Source organism: Heterodontus francisci, chromosome 35 (genome assembly GCF_036365525.1).
Source record: "Heterodontus francisci isolate sHetFra1 chromosome 35, sHetFra1.hap1, whole genome shotgun sequence".
Lineage (NCBI taxonomy): Eukaryota > Metazoa > Chordata > Chondrichthyes > Heterodontiformes > Heterodontidae > Heterodontus > Heterodontus francisci.
Window position 1 is genome coordinate 46,416,584 of NC_090405.1, and position 13,028 is coordinate 46,429,611.

The 13,028-nt window shown below is 46.8% G+C and overlaps 1 pseudogene; it reads right to left on the bottom strand.

Moving 5' to 3' along the window:
• LOC137350653 (myosin heavy chain, cardiac muscle isoform-like) overlaps positions 1–13,028 on the bottom strand; it is a 101,712-nt pseudogene that overhangs the window by 38,219 nt on the left and 50,465 nt on the right.

Genomic DNA, 13,028 nt, shown 5'->3' on the forward strand with positions numbered 1-13,028 from the left:
CGGTGTATGATTTTGGCAAGGTAACGCCTAGTTGGCTCTGCTGATGGTCGAGTGGGAAACTTGTAACCTGTGTGCTCTGGGTCCCAGTTCAATCGCCAGTCGTTGTGTAGGGTTAGCTGTAGCTCACCCTTAAGGAACAGTTGTGGGGCTGGAGCAGGAAAAATAAATCCACCAGCCCTGATTGATCCTGAGTGACCTTACTGGAAAGGGGGAGAGTGCCAGGACTCACTGTCTAGGTTCATGAGATACTCATGATAAACTACATGTTTTCAATTTACCTTTCACCAATTGAAAACTATGTCCTTTGGGCCTGGTCTCCCAGTTTAGCATGACTTTCATTCCATCAAACTGCGCCTACTGCTGCAACATAGGAACAGGAAGAGAGAGGCCCATTCAGCCCCTCAAACCTGTTATGCCCTTCAATTAGATCAAAGTTGATCTGCATCTCAATACCAACAACCCACCTTGGTTCGGTAACCCTTAATACCCTTACCTAACAAAACTTCAGTTTTGAAACTTACAGTTGACCCCCAGCCTCAACAGCTTTTCGGGAGGAGAGAGCTCCAGATTTCCACGCCCCTTTGTGAAGAAGTGCTTCCTGACATCACCTCTGAACAGTCTAGCTATAATTTTAAGGTTATGCCTCCTTGTTCTCGATTCTCCTACTAGAAGAAATAGTTTCTATCTACCCAATCAAATCTCCTAATTATTTTAAACACTTCAATTAGAACCAACCCTTAATCTTCAATATTCAAGGTAGTGTTGTCTCTAAGGGATTAACTCTACACAAGAAACACGGCAGTATTAGAATTAGAATTAGAACATTACAGCGCAGTACAGGCCCTTTGGCCCTCGATGTTGCGCCGACCTGTGAAACCATCTGACCAACACTATTCCATTTTCATCCATATGTCTATCCAATGACCACTTAAATGCCCTTAAAGTTGGCGAGTCTACTACTGTTGCAGGCAGGGCGTTCCACGCCCCTACTACTCTCTGCGTAAAGAAACTACCTCTGACATCTGTCCTATATCTATCACCCCTCAACTTAAAGCTATGTCCCCTCGTGTTTGCCATCATCATCCGAGGAAAAAGACTCTCACTATCCACCCTATCTAACCCTCTGATTATCTTGTATGTCTCTATTAAGTCACCTCTCCTCCTCCTTCTCTCTAACGAAAACAACCCCAAGTCCCTCAGCCTTTCCTCGTAAGACCTTCCCTCCACACCAGGCAACATCCTAGTAAATCTCCTCTGCACCCTTTCCAAAGCTTCCACATCCTTCTAAATTAGTTTGAGTTAACTTAGGTCACAGCTAGAAATTTAGGAAAAGAATAATTGGAGCCCTGAGTCTTGGCGTTAATGTGTCACTGGCCTACAGTCATGACTGGAAGGAGAACTGAGTTACTTCATGGATGGTTTCTGTAGATCTCCCTGAAGCCATATCACTGATCAGACATCCTTGGGTGCCCAAATGAGCATAGACTACCCACTTCCAAACTGCTGAATCACCAATTACTATGACTTTTAATCTACCAGTCACTGAAATGATTCACTTAATCATCTGATGCAGTCACCACAGTTCAGTCGACTAGCACCTGAATAAACAAACCAAATCTCCCCACAGAGATGCACCATGCAAAGTGTGCACCACTGTGACAAAGCTACTCATTATGGATTTAATCCATTATAATTGAATGAATCGCCACCAGAGTACTTTGACATTAAAGGAAGGTTCTCTGGGCATGCAATATTGAATAATGGCAAAAAAAAATTAATTATACTTGACATTGCTGGTGCTATCCATGAGAAAAAGTGATAAAAAAAGGAGAGAGTGAAAGGAAGCCTACAGGAATGAAAGCGAGAGATTGGGAAGAGACAAGAGTGAAGGAGAGAGAGAGCGCATAAATTAAAATGTACAATGGAAAAACAACATTTTTAAACACAAACCAGCACTTTCTTTGCATTACATTTCAGCTTTGGTCCTTAAAAAAGACAAAAATAAATCAAAGGGAATGGTAATGTTTCCTCAAAGGAGTTTGTTAACTCAAGTTTTTTCTCGGTAATGCCCAGTCAGACAAAAGATATTAAAATTTGCAGCAAACACCCAACGTTTTAAAGAGTCCAAACATTTCGGGATATTATTGACACTGAAACAGATTTGGAGAAATTGGTGCATTGCCTTTTAACAGTCTTTGAGATACTTTGGAAATTAACTGTTCACTCATAGCCCTTGGTGATGGGGGATCTGTATGGAACAGGCTCCAAGAAGAGCGGAAATCATGAGAAATTGAAAGAGAGAGAGGAAAACCAGAAGCGCGCGGCCGGAAAATATGCAGTTGGAGTCCAGTCTTTGTTAGTTAGGATTTCATGCAGCATACACACAGCACACGACAACAGCAATACAATGGCTGCTTTGGAAAGTGTGTCTGCATAAAAAGGGGTTCGTTAGAGAGAGTCAAAGAGAATAATTGTAACATCATCTCACTGTATACTGGGGGCCATTCCTGGCTGTCATCAATGGCCTCTTCACCAGCCAATAATCAACCTAACACAGAAGAACAACAAACACAAGAGAAAACAAAGGGAGAGAGTGTTTTTTTTTTCCTTTTTCTTGTTTCATTAATTTAATCAGGTAATAATATTAGCAAAGAGCATTCAGGACATCATGGAAGATCCACCATGGAGAACCAGGATAGTCTATTAGATAAATGCATCACTTGATGTCCCATAGAGTGATACAAGCCCAAAGGCCCCATATTTGTATCCAGATCTGTTCCGAGTTAAGTGCTATCAACCAGAGCTACAATTGGCATCGGTGATGACACGGGGGAAACCCCCCTCCCCCAACTAGAAAAAGGAGGAAGCTCCCCTTTCCCAGAGGGAAAACAATACAGGTGACTATTACTCTTGTACACAGATTTAACGAGATAACTCTTATCATAGCAATCAGCCATTTCAATAATCAAGCATAATTAGCTACACATAATACGCCCCCCCAAAATTGCGGGATGGTGGCAGGGGGAGGTGGGGTCGTGTAAAATGGAGTTGCAGGCTCGGGGAGGGGAGGGTACCATCCTGACCCGCCCCCGCCTCCATTTTACGCAGGGCGGCGGCAGAAAAGAGCCCGCCTGCCCCGGGCCAATCAAGGCCCTTAAGTGGCCAGTTAACGGCCACTTAAAGGCCTCTGTCCGCCGCCAAGGGGGATTTTGCCGTTGGCAAGTGGGTGGCCCAGGCCTGAGAAAAGCCTCCTGTTAAAAGTACATGGCTTTCTGACGGCCTGGGGGTGGGGGGGGGGGGGTGGCTCTCCTGATCAGGCAGCCTGTGCCCGAAGGCCTGCCCCCGATGACCCAACCACCCCCAACGCACAACACGCCCCTCTCCACCCCGTCCCCCCAATCAACCACCCTTGCCTGGCAGGAGACCGACCGCTCACCCCCGGTGAGGCTCCATAAAATTACCTTTTCCTGGAGGCCATCCTTCCTCTTCTTCAAGTTGGGTTGCAGTCCCAGCAGTGGCCACCGCTCCCGGTGGGGCTGCTGGGACCCAAAGCTGCCGGCCCACTGATTGGCCGGCAGCTCCATTAGGCGGGACTTCCTGCCTCAGGCCTTTTAAGGGCAGTCTCAATCCCCAGACCAAACAGAGGCGGGATCGCCACCGACTTTGTTGGTGGATGGCTGCTGTCCGACGAGAGTAAAATTCCAGCCATAGTAACCAGGCAGCTAATATAAAACATAGAATACTACCCTAATTCGTAGGACAGCTGGTGACCCAGAGCACCTGCCCCTGAAGGCAGTCCTTTAAACACCTCCAATCCCAAGAGATAACCATATGATCACAACATGATCTATCCTCAGCCAGTGCCAGTGTCACCTCCATTACCCATATCTCTTCATGCTTCCATTCAGCTCCTCCCTGAATCTTTTCAGCAGTTTTCAGCAGACACAACTCTAGGCAAGCTGCAGGGAGTCAGTTTCAAATTCCATGCCCGATTGCCATTTATTGACCCCCGCTGGAAAATGCACATGTAAAGACTTTGAATGGCCAAAGGATTGGACCTGGCTGCGATGCCTTCTTCAGCCGAGAAGGCTGCCAACATTGATTGCCTAGACCAGTGATTCTCAAAATGTGGTTTGTGGACGGAGGGTCCTTGGGCTGGTCCAAAGTGAACGTCGCTGAAGATGGTATTTGGTGAGGCAGGTTTGAGGGACTTTTGGCTCCACATATGGTCTGAGTTTTCTCGACTCACCGACACAGCTGTGAAGCACCTGCTACCTTTCCCAACAAAATACAACCATGAGATTGGATCTTCAACACCTGCCGGGCTGAAAACAAAGAGGAACCGGAACGTGGAGCCCGACAGGAGACTGAAGCTCTCCAGATAGGGACCAGACATTACCTCATTGGTGTCGCATCAAAAGCAGTGCCACCTTCCCGCTAGTTCTGATGAGTTTTGTTTTGCAGTGGCAAGCGAAAGCGGGTGAGGTGGAGCTGATCGGTGGTCCATGGGGTCTTTTTCCCCGCCTAAGTGGTTCGCAGATGAAAAGGTTTTGAGAACCATTGGCCTACACTGAAAAGAGCAGCAAATCGAGAACACTGCAGTATCCATGGAGCTAAACATTCGCAAGTAACATTCAAGTCACAGAAGTGCCAGGCAATGACCATCTCAAACAAAAGAGAATCTAACCATCTCCCCTTGATGTTCAATGGCATCCCCCACCATCAACATCCTGGGGGTTACCACTGACCAGAAACTGAACTGGAGTAGCTATATAAATACCGTGGCTACAAGAGCAGGTCAGAGGCTGGGAATCCTGCGGCGAGTAACTCACCTCCTGTCTCCCCAGTGCCTGTCCACCATCCACAAGGCACAAGTCAGGATTGTGAATGAGCACTCTCCACTTGCCTGGATGGGTGCAGCTCCAACAACACTCAAGAAGCTCGACACCATCCAGGACAAAGCAGCCCACATGATTGACACCCCATCCATCACCTTCAACATTCACTCCCTCCACCACCGACGCACAGTGGCAGCAGTGTGTACCATCTACAAGATGCACTGCAGCAACTCACCAAGACTCCTTCAACAACACCTTCCAAACCCGCAACCTCTACCACCTAGAAGGACAAGGTCAACAGATGCATGGGAACACCGCTGCCTGCAAGCTCCCCTCCAAGCCACACACCATCCTGACTTGGAACTATATCGCTGTTCCTTCACTGTCGCTGGGTCAAAATCCTGGAACTCCCTTCCTAACAGCAGCAGTTCAAGGCAGCAGCTCACCGCCACCTTCTCAAGGGCAGTTAGGGTTGGACAATAAATGCTGGCCTAGCCAGCGATGCCCACATCCCACGAACGAATAAAAAAACCCCAGCAACCAGCCAGTGCCTCCTGCAGGAAAGAGGAAGAAACTGCCAGGCACTTCTGGATAACTGGAGGCGTGGGGGAAATAACTCAAGCACTTGCCACAGGGGAAGTGGGTTAGTTAAAATACACATTGGAGTTTATTCAAACTCTGTGATTATTTTGTCCATACAACAGCAGTCAACACACCATTTTCTGAAATGACGGGGTGATGGGATAAGGTGCTGTACAAATGGCTTGCAAACTTTACTCCCACGATACAAGTCATCTGTCAGTTGCACGAGTGTCCAGAATGCCAAGGCAACATTGCTGTCACCTTGATCAATATTCAGGTCACACTTGAGGTGTTTGTCCCTTTTGTCTTTCCCTGGTTATTGTACAACTTGCCATCAGGGAGAACAAATTCATCGTGGGACAGGGTGGTGGAGGTGGGGATGAGGGAGGGCATGGGGATGAGGGATTGAATAGAGGACACGGTGCCAAACTCTCATACACACAAAAACACAGCAGATATCATAGGCACCGCAGTAAGTCCAGTACTCCGCAGTGCCATTAAAACACTGAGCAAAATGGCCTCACCCCTCCCTATTTCTTTAACCTCTTCTAGCCTTACGACCTCTCCCCGAGATCTCAGTGCTCCTCCAAACCTGGACTCTTGCGCCTCCCCCGAGTTTAATCGCTCCACCATTGGTGACCGTGCCTGCAGCTGCCTGGGCCCCAAGCTCTGGAATTCCCTCCTCACACCTCTCCGCCTCTTTTTTCCCTTAAGATGCTCTTTAAAGCCCAAGTCTTTGACCGTGTTTTTGCTCACCGATCCCCAGATCTCATGCGGCTCGGTGTCAAATTTTGTTGGAGCGCGCTCCTGTGAAGCGCCTCGGGACGGTGTTACTACAATAAAGGCGCTATATAAATGCAAGTCGCTGTTGGAAATGCGGTCTGTCCAGTCTAACAGTTAGACACAGACCAATTCAATTCGACCGGGGAAACTGGGTGAATTAGTAGAACGTGCACTTTGGTGCCCGGTGATCGCGAAATGCACCCAATGACATGGGCAATCATTAAAGCCAGCCTGGCAGTTACACAACTCCGGATATGGCAAGAGGACAATGGAACAGTGCCCGGTGATGGGTTGAAAAGCTGCCCAATAAACAAAGGAGTCAGGTGAACAGCCCGTCCCTAAATCTGTGGGCCGTCGAGCTAAAGCAGCTGTATAACATGTCATTTAACCTGATCAAACAACAGCTCACATCAGGAGAAAGCGGATATGATGGACATAAATAAACTCTGTACTCTGGTTCCCACACCAACAAATCAGTCTCATTTTACGCAGAACTCAAAAGAACTCCCTCTACTAAAGGAGAACAAATAATGGTCATTCTGTAACACAACCTACTAATGATATGCTTTGCGTTCCTTTATATACTGTTAGAGTCGGTCTCCTATTCATCAGAAGCAACATTAAAAGGATAGGTCAAGGTTGAGCAATTCTAATATACCTGTGCTATTTAATCACGAGGGTGGTTATACTGCGATATTACAAATTAAAAACCAGCCTCAGCATCCAGGATTTCACATACTAGCTGAGGGGGCAAGTTAGCGGAGTATGTTAGCGCCTCAACTGACCATCCCAGAGGTTAATTCGTTCAGGTTCACCCTCCCAGCCCGAGTCTGTTGGTCTATATTTGAAGGGGGATGGAATAGAAAGGGGTGGAAGTTATGTTACAGCTCTATAACACTCGGATCAGACCCCATTTAAAGAACTACTTTCAGTTCCGGACACCGCACTTCAGGTAGGATTTTTTTTTTTATTCCTTCATGGGATTCGCTGCCCATCTCTAAATGTCCTTGACGTCAGAGTAGCTCACTAGGCCATTTCAGAGGGCATTCAAGAGTCAACCACATTGCTGTGGGTCTGGAGTCACATGTAGGCCAGACCAGGTAAGGACAGCAGATTTCCTTCCCTAAAGGGCATTAGTGAACCAGATGCGTTTTTATGACAATCAATGATAGTTTTCATGGCACCATTACTGAGACTAGCTTTCAATTCCAGATTTGTAATTAATTAATTGAATTTAAACTCCTGTCATGGTGGGATCTGAACCCATGTTCCCATGACGCTAGCCTGGGTCTCTGCATTAATAGCTCAGTAACATTACCACTACGCCACCATCTCCCCTCTTTGAAGGGGTACAGTGCAGATTCACAGGAATGACAATGGGGCTAAAGGCATTATATCAGGAGGACAACTTGCATACACGAGGGCTGTATTCCCTGGAGTATAGAAGACGAAGAGAGATCTGTCTGAGGTGTTTTAAGATGATCAAAGGGTTCGGCAGAGTAGAGAAAGCGAGCGAGACAGAGAGATAGAGACAGAGACAGAGACAGAGACAGACAGAAACTATTTCGTCTGGTCGGGGGAATCCAGAACAAGGGGGCATAACCTTAAAATTTGAGCTAGGCTGTTCAGGAGTGATGTCAGGAAGCACTTCTTCACACAAAGCGGAGAGGAAATCTGGAACTCACTCTCCCTAAAAAGCTGTTGAGGCTGGGGGCCAATAGAAAATTTCAAAAATGAGAATCGATTTTTCTAGGATAAGGGGTTATGGAACCAAGGCTGGTAGGTGGAGTGAAGATACAGATCAGCCGTGATCCAACTAATTAGCGGAACAGACCCGAGGGGCTGAATGGCCTCGTCCTATTCCTACGTCACCAATTGTGATTGGGCTCAGCCAGCAGGATGGGAAGAACCGCACAGGTGGTGTTTGTTTATTCAGATGGGAGAAGGCGAGGCCTTTCACTGATAGGTTCGGGAGTGATGTGGGGAGAGATTTCGGAGCGAGTTGTCTGTTTGACGTGTCAGTCAGGGAGTGATGAAAGAATTGGGGGCGGGTGGAAGGAAAATTGCATTTATTGGAAAACAAAGTCACGGTGAAGCAAATTCTTTTCCAGGGTCATCCTGGTGACTGACGCACATGTAAACATGGTGATGGGGTTTCAAGAGTCTCCAAGATAAACTACTGACATATCCACACAGCATTCCTGTTTGCCTGTTATGGAGTGTTGCCTCTCCGCGGAGTGACTTACCCATGTATCTGAGCCCAAAGAACGAAGGATAGAGTTGATAAAGCCAGGACTGGATCCTCTCAAGTACGACCAAGGGCAACTCATAGACTGTTACCAGTAAGCACTTACATTGGTAGTATTTTTCAACCCAGGTTATCAGATACCAATGTGGAGAATACATACAGCTCAGGTCTAACTGCCGATCACTATCAACTCAAACACAGTATGAACCTGCCTTCCACCCTTACAGAGTTGCCAACTCCGGTTGGACGTATTCCTGGAGGGGTCATCAGATGACCTCCCACCTCCAACCGGCCCACTCCCACACTCCCACCACTGGTCACCCGACATGCCCATCCTCACGATGCCCCGCCTTTCCACACCAATCAGAAAGAGAGCAGACTCTTCATTTCCTGATCGACTAATCCTTGACTGTCGGTCAAACGGCCTTGTTGCACATCTCGGATATTTTCATAACTTAACAAAGAGATGTGCAAAGAAAATGAAATTTTTTTTTTTAATACTCCTGTGGTATTTCTCTCAGGCAGTGTCCTGAGGATTAATCGTCAATCCCTAGAGTCTCCATGGCACCCCTGGAGAGTTGGCAACCCAACCCCCACATCCTAACTTAATATCTATTGTTTTCTAAGAAAAATACAAGGGAGTGATAATAAGACATCTGCGTTAATTTACTGTAAAAGCTGCCTAATTTACAGTTACGGTTCACAATACCGCCTGAAACTCTTGGATTGGAATACAACTAGTTACCACGTCTTTTAAGTCACCAGCAGCCATATTGATTTTTTTTCCCTTGAATGTCTTCATAATGGCAACCACCAGGGGTCAAGTGAAAATTTCAAAACTGAGATTGGTAGATTTTTCTCAGGCAGGGGTATTAAGTGCTACGGAACCAAGGCAGCTAAATGAAGATAAGATGCAAATCAGCCATAATCCAACTGAATGGCAGAAAAGGCCTCCACCCGTTCCTACATTCCAATGAACCCCCTTATACCCTCTGTGCTGAGTCATCGAAAATCTCCGTCCCTTCTGCAGGTTGTGCATTCTGACCTGGCCCCGGGCGGACTCCAACTCCTGGTGCTGTTCCTCCAACTCGGTATTCCGAACGTGCAGCATGTCCCAAACCTTCTGCAACTCCTCTCGCACCTGGAAGAGCTCGCTATCCACTTCTTCCAGGGACGCCTGCAAAAATAAACCCACGGGCTGAAACGGGCACGAGTAGACGTAGGATCAGAACACGTAACCACAGGACCACGCGACACAGAAGGGGGCCATTCAGCCCATCTTGCCTGTGCTGGCTCATTGAAAGCGCCATCCAATTAGTCCCACTCTTACAAACATTTGCAGGGCTATGGGGGTAAGAGCAGGGGAGTGATTGGACAGCTTTTTCAAAGAGCTGGCACAGGCATGATGGGCTGAATGGCCTTCTTTTGCACTGTGTCACACTATAATTCTATAAACTCCTATGAAATCTTTTGGTCTACTAATTTAGTGCTAACCTGTTGGGGTTAATGTCTTCATTCCAAAGGCCAAGGGAATTTCACACATGTGATTATATCACATTTCACCTGAGAAGTGATTTCTTGATAGCACCATCAAGCCACATAGAGTTAAATAATATCTCAAGTTTGAACCGCACCCTAGGAAACGCTTACAACATGGAGACAGGCCGTTTGGCCAATCCACTCTGTATCAGTCTCTACCCCCCACACAAACTGTACAGTAGCAGCAAAATCAACAGCCTGTAATGAAATATCCAGCTCATCGGGCAGTTACCTTAATTTCTCCGGGTTTGCCCAAGTTGGCTTCTTCCAGTTCCTAGACAAGAGCAGAATATAAGATCAGAAAATAAAACAAAAGAAACTCTCCCCATGTAATCTGGAGGCACTGATTTTCACACTGCGAAGTCAGAGTGTGAAATTTACATAACATACAAATTAGAACCAGGAGTAGGCCATTCGGCCCCTCTAGCCTGCTCCGCCATTCAATAAGATCATGGCTGATCTGTTTGTGTCTCGAATTCCACACTCCCATCTGTCCCCGATAACCTTTGATTCCCTTGTCTAACAAGAATCTATCTACCTCCGCCTTAAAAATATTCAATGACCCCGCCTCCAGCACCTTCTGAGGCAGAGAGTTCCAAAGGCGCACAACCCTCAGAGAAAATATTTCTCCTCATCTCCATCCTAAAAGGATGACCCCTAATTTTAAGAGTGCCTCCTAGTTCTGGGCTCATCCACAAGAGGAAATATCCTTTCCACATCCACCTGGTCAAGGCCGTTCAGGATCTTATATACTTCAATCTAGTCTCCCCTCACTCTTCTAAACTCCAGTGAAAACAAGCCCAGTCTGTCCAACCTTTCCTCATACGACAACCAACTCATTCCAGCTATCGATCCAGTAAACCTCCTCTGACCCACCTCCAAACTTAATTCTGGCAGAGCAGCATTGAGTTCAGCTGCCAATGCTAGTAACTAATGTCTTGTCCAGCAAGAGCACCTACTGGTCAGTGACGGTGTCTCTTGGAAGTTTTATGACAAGAAATTCAATGGGAGAATATCAGGAGCTGCAAGGACCTTTCTCCCTGATTGCATTTCGAGTATTGATCTCTGCTTGTACCATTGCCTTGTTAGCGGTTTAAAAATTTCCTATTTACGAATTCCCCACGGGTTCGGTTGGTAAATTTGATGCCCTTGCAGGTTACTCAGCCATTCATGTTATGCACGTCCCAGGCTTGGCCCTCAGTTGGTGCTGAGGCAGCTATTATCAAGCAGGAAGTCAGCAAAACCTGCATTTCTATAGCGCCGTTCACAACCTCCGGACGTCCCAAAGCACTTTACAGCCAATGAAGTACTCTTTTGAAGTGTAGTCGCTGTAGCAATGTAGGAAGCACGGCAGATGATTTGCGCACAGCAAGCTCCCACAAACAGCAATATGATAATGACCAGGGAATATGTTTTTGTGATGCTGATTGATGGGTTAAGTATTGGCCAGGACACCAGGGAGTACATCACCCGTCTTCTTCAAATAGTGGCCATGGGATCTTTTACGTTCACCCAAGAGGGCGGAAGGGCCTCGGTTTAATGTCTCATCTGAAAGGTGGCGCCGCTGACAATGCAGCACTCCCTCAGTACTGCACTGGAGCGTCGGCCTGGATTTTGTACTCGAGTCTCTGAAGTTGGGAATATTATAACTGGCCTCAGGGCCGTTGTAAAGGGGGAAGATGATAAATCAAGCAGGCTTCTTGCTCCTGATCCTTGCCCGGGGAATTCCCATTGGAAAAGTCCACACATCTGGATGTCAAATGAGAACATGTGCGGGCTTGGCTCGGATATGCTTACGCCATTGTCCACACCACTCATTATCCATACACACCTAGGAAAACTGACCACTTAGGCAAGATACCAGACGCGGCCACACCCTGAACACCAGCTTGAGTTCAAGTCTTCAGAAGAGGAAAGTGGAGGACAATGCAATGGCGACTTGCTCTGGCGTGAACTCTTAGACCCCAGAGCAGCCTGCATTTCCCCATCAGTCTGCTTCTAGTGGAATCAGACTCACCAAATGCTAAAAATTGTGGGGGGTGGGGGCACATTAAAAGGAAACAAAACAACTTATTCTCTAATCTCTATGTCTATTGCAAGTGGGAAGAGAGGCATTAAGAGTGGACATCTCAAAGATGCAGCACTGGCACAGCCTCAATAGGTTGAATTGCATGTATTTACTCTGGCCCCGATATTAACTATGAGCATGTGAATGGGTTAAAATTGGAGCTGATGATTCTAACCTTCTAATTTTAACTTGGCAGGGTTGTGGAAAGTCACTACCTTTCATGTAACCCAGAGCCATGACTGGAGCTGTCCAGCATCGGAGAATTACCAGTCGGCTGGGTAACAGGGACTGGTTTATTGGGACATTGTGAGCTAAACTAACTCCTTGAAGCTCGCAACTGGAAAAGGCAGCTTCGATGATGCTCACAAAACAAATAAACGTCTCAAGGTTCAGTGAAGGTTCGCTTATTCTTTTCATGTCAACCCATTGCCCCTCAGCCTTGCAGAGAAAACCACTGTTGACAGTAATGAACTGCTCACCGTCCCATGGCCATTGACCTTCCAGCTGAAGAAGGAAGGAGTGCTCTGATCAATGAGTGCGATTTCACTCAACATGCAATCGCTATGTCCTGCGGGCTGCCAAGCTGATTGATTGGCCTTAGGTTGCAACTCCCTTGGCTCCATCTGCTAGACTTGTGTGCAGTCTGTCTCCAATTCAGATAGCAGCAGTCCAAACTATAGAATCGATATGTCACTGCAGAAACTGCACCTACGAATTAGCCTTTTCCACTCCTGGAATAAACTTGACAAAACCTTTTCATTCCAAGTGGCAGGTCAGAAGTATCTTCTTACCAAAGTTTGTTCAGTTCACCAATTGCAACAGTGACTCCATGCAGCAGGAGAAGTAGTGGCTCCCTGATTGCACAGCAGTAGTTATCTCTTCCAACATCCATTGGCAGGGAGTGCTCGAGGTACTAATGGTGCATTTTAATATTCCTCCACAACCAATCACGCCCTTTTGGATTCCTTCT